The following is a 13,203-nucleotide window of genomic DNA, read 5'->3' on the forward strand; positions in this document are numbered from 1 at the left end:
CTGCGCACACCATGTCTCTTGTTTTGTGTTCCTTGCTGATCTAATTTTCATTTTTTTTCCCAAAAACATTTTTAGTTTGTTTTCATTATATACACAAATGTACATATAACAAATACAATAAAACGATAACAAAACTATTTACAATATTTACATTCATCCATTATAAACAGTCATTTTATCCATGAGAAGTTATCAGTATTTGTTCAAAAGGTTTTCCAATTTTTGCCATGCTACTGTTTTATGAGTAATGTTATGAGTTCTATACAAATGGTTTGCAGTTCTTTTTTACAAACAACTTTTGCTAAATTAATAAAATCTTTAAACATCAAATCTTGTTCACTTTTCCAGTTCAAAGTAATAACTTTTCTGGCAAGTGCAAGAATTGACCAGAGTAACTGAATCTGAGATTTAGGTAACATTAGGTATAGGAACATTGAATAGGATTAATAAGTTAGAAATATGACAGTTATCAGACCATAAATCATTTACAAAAATATCTGAAGTCTTTCCAGTATTGAACATTTCTACATTCAATGAACATGTGAACCCAGTTGGCCTCTAGTAATTCATCACATTTCCAACATTTACTTTCACTGTTTTTGAGTATAAGATTTATTTCATGTGGAGTACAGAAACTCCTGTTCATAAATTTCCATGTATACAATCTCCAGTATAATGAAGAAGAGGTACCATACGTAGAATTCAATAACATTTTTTTGGATTCATCAGATATTTGTTCTCCATTAATCTTTACATACTAATTCCAAAAATTTGAGTCAAACTTTAGAGTGTCTTCTCTTAGTATCTTATAGATAGGTGAGATACTTAATTTTTGATTGTCTGTCTTTTCAAGACACCTAATAAAAAGTTGAATCAAACTAGGTATGGATTCAGTCTCTAGGTTGATTGATACCCTCATTCAGTTTTCTATAAACTGCCGTAGTGAGTGTATAAACAACCAACTATCTTGACTAGTATCAAAACGGCATAAAAGAGAGTTTAGTGTTTTAATACTCTTATTTTTAATAAACCGATGCCAGAATATAAAGTTATTTTCCTTTAATTTTTGCATCACATTAATGTTGAAAGAATCTAGGCAATCAGGGGAGTATGCTATAGGGAATATAAGAAATAGAAATTGTGTAATATTGTAATTACAATCAATTATATTTTTAAAGTTATTAAATATTTGATTAATACCATAAGAAAAATGATCAAACATCTTATTAAGTAACAAAATTCATGTAAAATCCAATGAACTCTACTTATTCCATATTGTTCCTTAAATTGATTTTCTGTAGTTCTGACATCAGTTATATGAATTTCATATATTGTTTTCCAGCCATATATATAGGTAGGTGTGATCCAGTGTACTATTACATTAATTATAACTGATTTGGAATAAAGATCTAAGGTAGGGAATGCTATCCTATCACTGCTCCAAGCTCTAATGTTCCATTTATATGCAATCCAAGGTTTTACGGAGAACCGTAAAAAAAAACATAGCATGGAATCTATTTTTTTAAATAAGTTTTTGGGAGCGGGTAGTATCAATAACTGTATATAAAACAAAATTTTAGGTAAAATTATCATTTCAATTAAAGAGAGCGTATCCTCCATTGTGAAGAACATTTTATTCCATCTTTTGATTAGTTCACTAATGGTGATTATTAAATTATGGTAGTTTAGTTTAACAGACTCTTTCCATGTACTCTTTACTGACACTGAAATATTCTAATATATCATTCTCCCAATTAAACAGGCTATTCTCCCTTAGGTTTTTGTTGATCTGTTTGTTAATTAATAATGTTTTGGATTTATTATGATTAAATTTAAGCCCTGAAATTCTTCAGACTTGCTTAAGGTATTTATAACATCATGCAAAGAATGACCAATATCACCCAATGCTAACAACATATCATCAGCAAGTAATTGTATCATAGGACAATAGTCCTTATTAATTTGAAAGCCTTTTATATTTTGCTTGTTTCATATAAGTAGCAAAAGGTTCCATTGAAACCGCAAACAATAATGGTGACAAAGGACAACCTTGTCTAGTTTCTTTAAGGATTTCTACTGGTGAGGATAGGCATGATCCGATTTTCACATGCTTGTGCCCCACTATACATTTTCATTAGTAAGTTGACAAAATCTGAGGTGAATTCAAAACCAGTTCTTTGTAGATAAGACCAACTAATAGAATCAAAAGCCTTTTCTATGTCTAGGCTGATAATAGTTGTTTCTTGTATTTGCATGCTATGTTTATTAATGATACCCCCATTTTCTGCCTTGTCTTCAGCTGATATAACTGTTTTTTATAGCTTGTGTGTTACCTAACTCAAGGTTCCCTTAATTTGACCTGTTAATAACAGCCTGCATTTAAATTGGAACCTGTGTTCTGAGAGACAGCCTTACAAGACTATCTGCAAATATACAGAACTGAGTATATTTTTCTTTATTATAGAGTTTAATTGTTGCTTAGGTATCTGTTGTCTCACTGTTCTGAGAGACTGATCTGCAAATATACAGAGCTGAGTATATTTTTTTGGCTTAATAGTTGTACTATATTAGTGGTTGCTCAGATCTCTGCTGAAACTGTCTCCCCCCCCTCCCTGTTTTTGGTTTGTAGTTAAATTTGGTGGCTTTTGCAGTGCCCACCCCACTGTAGATTTGATCTAGGACACTCACCCAGTCCCATCTCTTTACCGCATTCTACCTAATAAACCCTTTCTGCACTTGCTTTTAGTCCTTTTTAATTTAATTGCATTTTTCAAACTGTGTGTGGTCTAATATTGCTACTTACTCAAGCATGCTAGCTTGCATTGCATGTGAATTGTTTTTACTACTGTTTTTGCTACTTTTCTGTAAAAAAAAAAAAAACTGTAAGCCTGTTTCCTATCTTTCCTGTAACTAGTGTTCCAGATACAGATTTGCTGTATCCAGAACTGTTTGTAAGCTTCTGAGCCCCCCAAGCCTTTCTGTGTTGGAGGGAAGCCTTCTAGCTTATCAGTGGAAGTGGTAAGCATTAGGTAACCTGTCTACCACATAAGGAGTGGTTCTGGCCCAGAATTTGTAGTTATTGGCCGTTTGGGCAATCTTCCATCTCTCAACTTTCTGATTTGAAAGCCTGCATTTGCACTTGTTTCTGTCCTGTAACTCGTCTAGTGCAAATACAGATTCTTAGTTTTAGCACTTAAATTTGCTTATTCATGCTCAGCACTTGTTCAGAACTTGTAAGCACTAAATAAGCTACTAATTACTATAGCACTCAATCTTCCTCATTACCTAGAGGAAAACAGTTTTTGTACTTACTTTTCTCACTGGCGTTGAGAAAAACAGCTCTTGTACTCACTTTCCTCACTTATCTAGAGGAAAATAGTTTTTATTCAGGCATGTCCAAGGGTCAGCTCCCAGTGTTCTCCCCTGTCTATCTGATGAATCTGGGCATCTTGAGGCAATGTAGAAATTGCTTCATGTACACAGACAACCCTCTCCTCCTACCACCCAACACTACAACCTGTGAAAGATGCACTTATCTAGCCAAACTGGAGGTGAAGCTCTCTCCAACCAAGACTGAACCTGACAGTCATGAGGAGAAGGTAAACATTTGCACCACACCACACTCATCACATAGTCTCACTACGTCTATACCACCAAAATCCACGCATAGAAACTCAAAAACATTTGCGGATGCTCTCAATAATAATCTGCCTAAGCAACAGAGACATCCAAAGCAGAAACACAAGCAACCTCCATCCCCCAATGCAACCCAAATGACACACAGCCCACAGACTCAGTGTGCCACTCAAACACAGCCAATAAGGCAAAACAACATACCCAACACACTAGTCATAGGTGACTCTATAGTCAGGCACACTGATGTCCCACTCACCAGGCTAAACAAGGAGAAGGTTACTGTCAGCTGCCTGTCAGGTGCCAGGATCCGCCACATAACCCACGCACTCAGGTCACTCCACAGTAAGTACAACTATGACTCTGTCATTGTCCATGTTGGTGTGAATGACCTGAGACGTTCCTCCCTGGACTACATGAAAAGAGACATGGAAGAGCTCTGCGATCTTGTAGCCCATGCAGGTATGACCCTAGCCCTGAGTAGCATTCTGCCATCGCCCAGAATGATACCGCAGTACAAGGACAAAATGATTGACTTCAACAATTGGCTAAGCTTCTGGTGTCATTCTAAGGGGATCCAGTATCTGTCTGCTTGGGATGACATGGTCAACAGACCACGATGCTTTGCCACAGATGGCCTGCACCTGTCACCCCAGGGATTCCGGATACTGGCTAAGGCTCTTGCTGCCCCTATAGTGCCATTTTTAGGCAGGGTTCAAGTAACAAATTCACCACCATAACAGGAACAAGCAAGCAAAAACTGAGGGTAATGCTACTCAATGCTAGAAGTCTAAATTTCAAAATGCACTCACTCGAGGCACTCCTTAAAATGGAAAACATCGATATCTGTGCAGTGACTGAGACCTGGTTCAAGGCTCCAGAGAGCACCCCTGCACTACCAGGCTATAACTCATACCACACTTTTCGGCCATGTAACCTGGACCGAAACACCAAAGGTGGGGGTGTGTCCATATTCATTAAGGTTATCCACACCTCCAGGCTAGTTGCTCAGCATAATGCATCCGAGGTTATCCAAGTGCAACTAACTCTTGGCAAAACTGCAATCCAAATTGTAGCTTGCTACAGATCCTCCACCATGCCCCAGGATTCCCACTCCTCTTTTCTTGATGTACTGGAAAATATTAGGGTTCAACCAAACACTCTAATAATGGGCGACTTCAGCTACCCCACCATTAACTGGGAAAACTACTCATGTACCAACTCCTTAGCGCAACACTTTCTGGAATTCATAAACTCCAATGCCCTAGATCAACTTATCCACACCCCCACCAGGGGCAACAATATCCTAGACCTAGTCATTACCAACATGAGTGACCGGTGTTCCACACCTGAAATCAACTCCTCGTTGGTCCGATCCGACCATAAGCTAATCACCCTTGATATCCACATCCCACCCCCACCCCCCATTAAGGAAACCACAGTAAAAAATTTCTCCAAAGCCAACTTCATGCTTCTTAAGACAGAAGTAGTGAACTTCATGACACCCATGCAGATGGACAATACAGTTACAACTGCTGAATCCTACACAAATGCACTCTATAAGCACTTACATGAGTGCATGGATCGTACTATCCCAAACAGAACCAAGACGCTATCCTCCAAAAAAAGGAAGCCAATCTGGTGGCCCCCTGCCATAAACAAACTATACAACAGAAGGAAGAAACTGTTGCAAAAGAGAGTAAAATCCCATGAGTGGAGGAGCTCCCTGGTCAGCCTCAGTAAGAAGCTGAGATCCCTTATAAGATCCTCCAAAGCCAGCTATGAAAATAAAATCGCCACTAATTCCAAGGACAACCACAAAGCATTCTATAGCTTTGTCAAGAATCTCAATGGCAGCACCCAGATCTGCTGTGAGTTACTGCACAAAGGCACAAAAATTACAAAACCAACTGATATTGCCAACATCCTGGCAGATAGGTTCAGTGCTAACTTTACCCCCCCACCCCCTAAAGGGCCCATATCTATACAGGAAGAATGCAGAGTCCCTGTAATCACAACTACACAGGTGAAAGCTGCACTCTCTAAAGCCAAAAACACAGCATCCATTAGGAACGGACAACATCCCAGGCTGCGTTTTACATGAACTTCAGAATGAACTGGCTCCTCACTTAAGCCCCATGTTTCAGAATAGCCTTGCATCAGGCTTTGTGTCCACGAATGGCGCACAGCAACAGTTATCCCACTCCACAAAGGGGGAGCCACCACTGATCCCGGGAACTATAGACCTATTAGCCTGACGAGCCTGGTCTGCAAGGCCATGGAACGTATCATCATGGAACTCATAAACAAAGACATTGATAACCTCCAAACTCTGGATCCCACCCAGTTCGGGTTTGTGAAAGGCAGATCATGCCTCATGAACCTGATCCGACTTCTTTGAGGCAGTCACCAAAGCCATAGATGAGGGTAAGGTGGTTCACACAGCCTATCTTGACCTCGCCAAGGCTTTTGACACCATCCCCCATTCTGGAATTATAGCTAAACTCAATAAACTAGGCATAAATCCCTACGTCACAAGATGGGTTGCCAACTGGCTCACTGACAGAACCCACACTGTAAAAGTTGCAGACTCCAAATCTGACCTCAAACCAGTGACAAGTGGAGTACCACAGGGTTCCATCCTGGGACCGCTCCTGTTTGGTATCTACTTCTCTGAAGTACAGGCTAACACAGAAGGCCTCTGGCTAATGAAGTTTGCAGATGACTGCAAACTAGGAGCCATAGTCAAGTCCCCAAATGATGTGAACATCCTACAGAAGGGCCTCTCTGAGACAGATGCCTGGTGTCAGAGCCATGGCCTCAAGCTCAATGCCAAAAAGTGCAGTGTCATCCCCTTTGGTAAAAACTCTGTATCCATGAACTACCACATAGGCAGCAATCTACTTAACACCGAATGCATGATAAGAGACCTTGGGACCCAGGTGGACAGTAGTCTCTCCTTTGATAGTCACATAGCCACAGTAGTCAGGAAGTCCTTCTACGTGGCACACCTCATCATAAAAGGGTTCTCATCCAGGAAAAAAGAGGTCATCGTTCCCCTCTACTCGACACTCATTAGACCCATTATAGAGTACAATGCCCCTGTTGGAATGTACCTCACAAGACATCTGCAGCAGCTGGAAAGGCCACAGAAGTACCTCACAGAGGATTACTGGACTCAAACAAATGCCCTACACTGACCGTCTCAAAAAACTCCAGCTCTACTCCGTAGCATATCGCCTACTCCAAGGTGATCTCTGCCTAACATATAAAGCTGTGTCAAGCCCAGAGCTGTTGGACATGGTACACCTAAAGAAATCCCAGTCCCTCCGAGCTACACGCTCTAGGGACCTAAACCTTGTCACCACAATAAACCGGACATGCTGGAAGGATAGATTCCTATCCCAGAGACTTCCCATACTCTGGAACAGGCTACCCATCTATGTCAAGCAAAGTTCTTCATTAGCACTCTTCAAGAAAAATCTTGATGAGTGGATGGGAAATAGGAAACACACCCCCGGGATCACTTCGACACTGGCACAGGAAAATAACTTTCTTGGGTGGCGTAAGCCAGGGAACCTTGTTGGCTAGGCTTACGTAGGCCCTTGGGCCGATAGCCTAGTACCTACCTATGAACCTATGAATAATGTTATCTTGCACTTTTCTATGAAGAATGAACCCTGTCTGATCATTATGTACTAGATTAGGTAATATTTTCTTTATCCTATTAGCTAATATTGTCATGAACATTTTATAATCAGTGTTTAGTAATGAAATTGGCATATATGAATCACAAGATTTGGGGTCCTTACCTTGTTTTAATATGGGGGAGGTAATTGAGTATTTCCATGATGGGGGTGTTATACATTTTTGCTTAACCATAGTAAAGGCACTCATCATTTTCTTTATTATATATTTAGGAAAAATCTTATATAGTTCAGGAATTATTCCATCCAGTCCTGGAGCTTTATTATCTTTTAAATATTTTATTTGCTCTTTCACTTCTTTTAGTGTTATTTGTTTATTTAATATGTTATTTTGTTGCATTGACACCTTAGTAGTTATATTAATATATCTCCAGATAATGCCCAAACCACTATCTGTACTGATTGATTTAGGTTGATGGTATCAAAATGATTTAATTGCTTGGCTATTTCTCCCCATTTGTCATAGACACTGTTCAAATCTCAGTGTGTGCACTGTTTTTTTATGCTTTACTTCTACAATTTACAGATATTTGATTTCATTTTTACAACTTTACTTAGCATAACACTGATAGACATTTACTAAAACAACCTAAACAAAGCTTAACACCTACAATAGAAAACAGACTTAGCATTAAACCTTCTCAACCTTGGAACCCACAATCACATTGAAACATTCAGACCCAATGCATCTGGCCAGTGGCAGGGTAAGGTTTTTTTCTTGGACTGTTTTTTTTGCACACATTCCTTGCTTTTTTTACCAATGGAAAAAGTTATTTGAAATTCACCTTCCTGATTGTTCCTATTATACTATATTATAATTATTATATCCCTTGTATAATACAGCACTAAGTATTGCGTGTTTTAAATTTATAGTTCTGAACATTTTTTTAATGAAACAAAACAATGAAACAAATCATACAATAATGAAAACATATGAACCAATAAATTCAACTCACCATTTCAACCACTTTCAACCACTTACAATGAATCTTTGCAGAGTAAAAGTCATCTGAATAAGTCCACATTAAAGAGATCTGAAACCAGTGAAGAGGTTGTTGCTAGAAAACAACTTTATATTTCAGTGTTTAATCTACAAATTCAATGCCTGCCTCACTTGAGAAATAAATTGCCTATATTATATTAAAAAAATAAATGGTATAATATTAATAAATAGAATAGGTGGCAAGCTGAAAAAACTTTCAGTTATTAGCATCTCATCCAAAGGAGGAAATACTCAGGACTATAGCACTCCACCCTCCTTCACTACACATCGTAGAACCTATAACCTTCTGTATCAAGATGCAAGTATGCTACCCTGCTGTGCTTTAAAAATTCCATACTACAATAGTGATACCATTTTCTAAACAAAAACAGTTGCACATTTTAAAGTAGGCAGCATGAGGGAGCAGTAAATTTCTCTTTCCTTAAAACTCACAATTCCTGAAAAACATTTTTTTCTAAAAAAAAACAGTTACTTTACATTTAAGTAGAGCATGAGGAGCAGTAAATCTCTTTCCTTTAAACTCACAATTCCTTGAAAAATGCACTTGCAAAAAAAAAAAAAAATCTACTCTAAGGGCATTTCCTTCACTCTCTCTCTCACACACAACACACCTCAACCTTGTAGTGCAAGAAATCTGGACAAAATAAAATAATAGATGATCATAAATAATATTTCATTAATATGAGAAAATTAAACAATTTGCTAGAATAAAAATTAACTTTATCAGAGGCTGAGGGAATCAAACCACAGAGTACAGGAAGTAGTTTATCACCAGCTCTTTACTTTAATCTCCCTATTAAGCCTGCAGACTTAGAAGCTACAAGCACCTTGTGTGGAAACAAACGACAGTCTTGTAGAATGATTTATAAAAGCTATATATAGATTATTAAAGCTGTACAATTATTACAAATCTTACAATTAATACTCACAGAAAAATGAAATGCTTCAACTCAGCCTTTCACAAACTCATTTGATCACAAAAAACCATGCACACATACCATGCAAGAGAACAAGAAATTTTGTCCACTTATGAATCATGAGAAATTTATTATATGCAAAGACATTCTAATATATATATTGCAAATTTACACTAATTCTGTACTTTTTTGGCACACTTTGAAACAGACAGAGAACACTTCCCCTGCTGGTGTGTCTGAAACTGTGTCATAAAATATATTTTATTTTATTACTACAACTGAGTAAATGAGCATATATTAAATGCTGTGCTTGCCAGATAGATAGTTATGTTATGCCATAAACTAAGGCTACTGTAACTGCTTTTATTACAGAAATTATGGAAAATAACACTTTAAAACTACACTTACTACTAAATGGCATTCCATTCCTCCCAACAATTCTACTCCAGCATCTGAGTCTTATGAATATATAATGCATTAGATATAATACCTGGTATTTGTGAAAGTTGAGATGTAAAAAATAAACAGGGTTGCTCATTTAATTAAAAAGTATGGCATAAATCCAATACAATAGTGAGGGGAGCTATGTTTATGATTTATCTCCTCCAGGCATATAGTTGTTATTTATAACCTTCTGGTAAGCTTGATGATCAAGAAAGTTTTACCAGGCAGCTGTGTTTAAAAAAATTCAAAACTAACTCTTTATAATGAAATTAAATACCCGCTTAATTCATATGGAATGATTATTCCTTATTAAGCCTTTACCTATGTTAAATATGTATACATGTATTAAAGCCTTATATACATAGAAATACAAAATGGGGGAATCTGTATTAATATATTATTTATATAAGTATACGAGTAGTGTACCTTTAAATGACTAACCATGTATATTTAGTGCCTACCTATCTGTTACTTCCTTACCCTAAGTCCTATATATGCATAATGAATTCGACCTATGTGTATATATGTTAAATAAGGTGATCCAACTTATAAAGGGTATCACTAGTATGCTCATATAGCAGAAAAGTGGGAGATTGGCATAATGGTTAAGGTGTTTACCTTACAGACCCAAGGTGCAGGGTTTGATTCTTACATGGGGTAACTGGCTACGTTTAAAATAGTCCATAAAGACAGTTAGTCTAGTAATAATCTATGAACCTATATCCAGAGAATGGAGTGGGTGATCAATCAAATCTGTTTTATCCACTGTAAGGTGGCCTAATGGTTAAGGTGTTTGCCTTACAAAAACAAGGTGCAGGGTTTGCGTCTCACAAGGGATAATTGGCTAGGCTTAAAATGGCTCGCAAGGGCAGTTAACTTAGTACTAATCTATGAACCTATGAAAGTACTGCTATTTATGTACCTTCTTATGTATTTAGACTCAAGAAAATGTTTTTCTAACGTGAAATGTCCCAAAGGTTAGAATAGCCCAACTGTATTGAGTTCAACAAGTATTTAATCTACTGTTGTGAAAAATAAAAGACATACAAATGCATTATTTAAACACACTGAATCCCATAAACAGCATCATTTCATTTTATTATTATAGATAGAATCTTAGGAATTCAATATAATAAATCAAGCTGGCATGAATTACTTACTACAAAAGAAAGGAAATGGATAATTAAATTAGGAGGGCTATTTGCCCCTGGGCTAAATGAACACCTCTGATAGGCCATTTAGGCTTTAAACACAGTATATAAATGATTGATTTTCCTTGTATTGTCACACTGATTAAGGCTTAGTTAGAAACTAGCTGAAACCGGTTTATGTTTTGTATACTCATACTATGCTTATAATTTAATTATGAAAGATAACTGCTGCCACAGTCTGCTGGTTATGTTTTTGCTGTGCTTTGTAAGTCTGAGACCTTGCAGAAGCCATACTTGCAGGGAACACCACTGTACCAAAAGTGGACAAGTCATTATAGATACTTCACTTATTTTAGAGTATATATTATTTGATACAAAGGACCTTGTCAATGTCTGTTTGTGTACCAAACTGATATGAATAGCGAGTATAGAATAATGAATAATGTTTTGTTAGACCATGTATATCTTTAAAGTTCATCTGGTTTATAAAGTCATTTAACTTCTTGGCTTGAAATGTTAGTTTTATTTTACCATTTTAGAAGTATCATTATCTGATAATAGGCAGTTAAAATCACCTGTTGCTATAATTTCTCCTTTTGCATTTAAAGTAATTGGGTCCAGATATTTGTCAACATATTTAATACTCAGTCCTGGTATCCAGTATTTATTAATCAAAGTATAATACTTCCTATTGATTTCCAAAATAACCATGCTTAGCATCCCATCTTTATCTGAAAAGTCAGTCAGCCAGAATGGTATAGCCATTGAATGAGTATTTTTGTAGATCTTTTTTTAATAGATGGGTTTCCTGTAAAAAGATGATCTTGGCTTTATGCATTTTGATATATTTAAGCAAACCAGCTCTTTTGATGTTATTGTTCAAACCATTAATATTTAATGATAAACATTTATAAGCCATTGACTATAATGTTATTACTAACTGAAACACCTTTCTTCCATGTTGACTTGAAATCTAATGAAAACTTATTTATCATGGATGCATAACTTGCATTAAGCACTACTTTCAAAAAAAACAAAACTGTTTATAAACACACACATGAAACCTAAAGTTTCTGGTTTAGTTAAAACTTAACTAAACCATCTATCCACCACCTTTCCAATACCAAATGACACAAATTATCCGTCTCTGCTTAGAATGTAGTATAAAAACAAAAAAGAAAAACATTATGAAAGCAACTAAAGAAATCTGAACCCATGAAGTATACATTAGAATGAGTATCCAATATATCTGAAGCTATATGAATGTCATGTGATAATAGCACCTCTAATACGTAGATATGTCAGAAATACACATCAGATCAAAGTTTGTGTTTGGCTTTTTGGCTTTTCCCGGTTAGGGGTCACCACAGCGGAACTCCGGTCCGCTAATGATTGGCAGTAGATTTTTATGGTGCCGAGTTGCCAGCCTGACGCCCAACCTTCAGCGAAGGCACGCCCATTCATGCATGTCTTTCGGAGGCCACTCGACCGCGGGGAGGACATGCAAACTCCACACAGAAGGCACTCCAGTCGAGAATCGCACAGGAGAACCTCTTGCTGTGAGGCAACAACGCTACCGCTGTACCACATCAGATTAAAGTATGTATAAATATTAGAAGCTGAATGATAAGAAGATTGTCATTATTTCCAAGACTTTTCAAGAAACATCAGATAATTTAACCATTTTGTCAGTCATCTTTCTAACAACACTTATTACAAAATAACTGTTATATTTGCAGTTATACACATATTACTCATATGTATTAACAATGTCTAGTTTGACGTCTTTCTTCAGGAAGGGGGGGGGGAAAGGGGGCCTCGCAACCCTCTGTTTAGTTACTAAAGGTTTAGTTATATAACATAAGTCTGATGTTAGTATGCATAATCAGTTTTCTAATGCAGCTGCTAGTTCACTTGATGTCATTTATTTACTAATAGTGTCATTGAATCTGCAGAATGTATGCATCTATAAGAGAACATAGGCATTTTCAAAGGAGTTAAACACTTTTATCAGAACTAATTATTTACCATTTAAAGTATCTAATGAAGGATAACAGAATTTTAAGAGAAAAGAATTCTAAGTACAACCATTTAACAAGTTCAAAAGAGCAAATTATATCATCACTGTTGTTTCCTCAAGCTGGAGCTAGATAAACTTGTTAAAAGTATCTAAATAGGCTCATACACAACAGAAGTTGTCTCGTGAAGAAAAAAGCATTTTCAGTGGGAAATTCAGATCTTGAAGCTATTAAAGTTTACAGAAAGCAAAAAAAAGCACTCAAGCTGCCTTATCTGTACATGCCATGAATCTCCACAATGAGAACAGTCACACAGGCCACCAGTTTCCT

At 36.8% G+C, this 13,203-nt stretch overlaps 1 protein-coding gene across 8 annotated transcripts in view; it reads left to right on the forward strand.

The window, feature by feature from the left end:
* Positions 1-13,203, forward strand: part of PHLDB1 (pleckstrin homology like domain family B member 1) — a 2,201,164-nt gene that overhangs the window by 1,992,073 nt on the left and 195,888 nt on the right. The window lies entirely within an intron of this gene.

Source organism: Protopterus annectens, chromosome 8.part0 (genome assembly GCF_019279795.1).
Source record: "Protopterus annectens isolate FY-2018-M chromosome 8.part0, PAN1.0, whole genome shotgun sequence".
Taxonomy (NCBI): Eukaryota; Metazoa; Chordata; order Ceratodontiformes; family Protopteridae; genus Protopterus; species Protopterus annectens.